The sequence below is a fragment of the Sinohyriopsis cumingii genome, chromosome 14 (assembly GCF_028554795.1).
Source record: "Sinohyriopsis cumingii isolate HCF-2022 chromosome 14, ASM2855479v2, whole genome shotgun sequence".
Taxonomy (NCBI): Eukaryota; Metazoa; Mollusca; class Bivalvia; order Unionida; family Unionidae; genus Sinohyriopsis; species Sinohyriopsis cumingii.
This window is the reverse complement of record NC_142974.1, coordinates 4,313,847-4,316,347: the sequence shown is the minus strand read 5'-3', so window position 1 is coordinate 4,316,347 and position 2,501 is coordinate 4,313,847.

Below are 2,501 nucleotides of genomic sequence, written 5' to 3'. Positions count from 1 at the left end.
TTTCTAGTGGAAATAAGACTTCTTTACAAGCTCATTTTGCTAGTGGAAATAAGGTTTCTTTACCATCTTATTTTTCTAGTGGAAATAAGGCTTCTTTACAAGCTCATTTTGCTAGTGGAAATAAGGCTTCTTTACAAGCTAATTTTGCTAGTGGAAATAAGGCTTCTTCACAAGCTCATTTTGCTAGTGGAAATAAGGCTTCTTTACCATCTCATTTTGCTAGTGGAAATAAGGCTTCTTTACAATCTCATTTTTCTAGTGGAAATAAGGCTTCTTTACAATCTCATTTTGCTAGTGGAAATAATGCTTCTTTACAAGCTCATTTTGCTAGTGCAAATAAGGCTTCTTTACAAGCTTCTTTACAAGCTCATTTTTCTAGTGGAAATAAGGCTTCTTTACAAGCTCATTTTTCTAGTGGACATAAGGCTTCTTTACCATCTCATTTTGCTAGTGGCAATAAGACTTCTTTACAATCTCATTTTGCTAGTGGAAATAAGGCTTCTTTACAAGCTCATTTTGCTAGTGGAAATAAGGCTTCTTTACCAACAACTAAGAAATTACATTTTGATGAAATTTAAGGAAAGTATATTAATTGCCATTCTTATTAAGATGTATACATCACATATTTTTATGCCATGTCACTTGCATGCTCTTTGTTGGAGGGAAACCAAGCTATTTATGTGACATGTATGACTTCTATAATAAATCTAAATATTTTCTCAGAAACGTAAAATGGGGGGGGGGGATTGCAAAAGCAGCTGGTCTGTGACAGCTCATTTTGCTAGTGAAAATAAGGCTTCTTTACAATCGCATTTTGCTAGTGGAAATAAGGCTTCTTTACATCTCATTTTGCTATTGCCAATAAGGCTTCTTTACCATCTCATTTTTCTAGTGGAAATAAGGCTTCTTTACCATCTCATTTTTCTAGTGGAAATAAGGCTTCTTTACAAGCTCATTTTGCTAGTGGAAATAAGGTTTCTTTTACAATCTCATTTTGTTAGTGGAAATAAGGCTTCTTTACAAGCTCATTTTGCAAGTGGAAATAAGGCTTCTTTACCATCTCATTTTGCTAGTGGAAATAAGGCTTCTTTACAATCTCATTTTTCTAGTGGAAATAAGGCTTCTTTACCAGCTCATTTTGCTAGTGCAAATAAGGCTTCTTTACAAGCTCATTTTTCTAGTGGAAATAAGGCTTCTTTACCATCTCATTTTGCTAGTGGAAATAAGGCTTCTTTACAAGCTCATTTTGCTAGTGGCAATAAGACTTCTTTACAATCTCATTTTGCTAGTGGAAATAAGGCTTCTTTACAAGCTAATTTTGCTAGTGGAAATAAGGCTTCTTTACAAGCTCATTTTGCTAGTGGAAATAAGGCTTCTTTACAATCTCATTTTTCTAGTGGAAATAAGGCTTCTTTATAATCTCATTTTGCTAGTGGAAATAAGGCTTCTTTACAAGCTCATTTTGCTAGTGGAAATAAGGCTTCTTTACAAGCTCATTTTGCTAGTGGAAATAAGGCTTCTTTATAAGCTCATTTTGCTAGTGGAAATAAGGCTTCTTTACAAGCTCATTTTTCTAGTGGAAATAAGGCTTCTTTACAAGCTCATTTTGCTAGTGGAAATAAGGCTTCTTTGTAAGTTCATTTTGCTAGTGGAAATAAGGCTTCTTTACAAGCTCATTTTTCTAGTGGAAATAAGGCTTCTTTACCATCTCATTTTGCTAATGGAAATAAGGCTTCTTTACAATCTTGGCTTATTGGCTGAGGTCATTCCTTTTCTGCCAAATTCCCAATTACTTCAGTTGCATTGTTTTGCTTCAAGTTTAGTTCTTGGACTGACTTGTAAAATGGGATGTCTTTGAGGGAGATGGGCAATTGTCTTTGGTCTTAAAATGCCTTTTCATAGACCCAGAGAGCACAGTGCATAGTCATGAACCATTCATTTTGTGAATAGTTATAAACATTTCTCCTAAGTAAGTTCTCAAATGTTCAGAATGTTACTTTCAATACTGCATGTCTCAAGTTTGATGAGTAAACTGCATTTATCACGTTCAGTTTTTTGCTGCATTGAAATTTTCTTTTGTGACTTGATCAAGTCATACACATCATCAACTTTCAAATAGACCAAACAGCTTGTTCAGTTTATCCACATAGAAGTCTAATAAATCAAAAGCTCCACTATTTGCAACATAGCATACAAAAGTAGTTCCAAATGCACTATTCTATTTTTAGACACGTGTCATGCAGTATGGAGAAATATTGAATGATTCTGACAATGTAATGTTAATGGAGAAATACATGAACATATTATAAGTTACAAATAATACAAAAACGTAAGAAAATCCACACATCTGGATGTGTTTTTTTGAGCATGCAAAGAGTCATCACAGTGCTCTAAATGGTACGGGTAACATAAAAATATTTATCTAAACATTCATGAAAAGATATCAAGACTTTTATCTGTCAGTTGTCTGTCTTACAAAATTCATAAAATAAAACACAAGA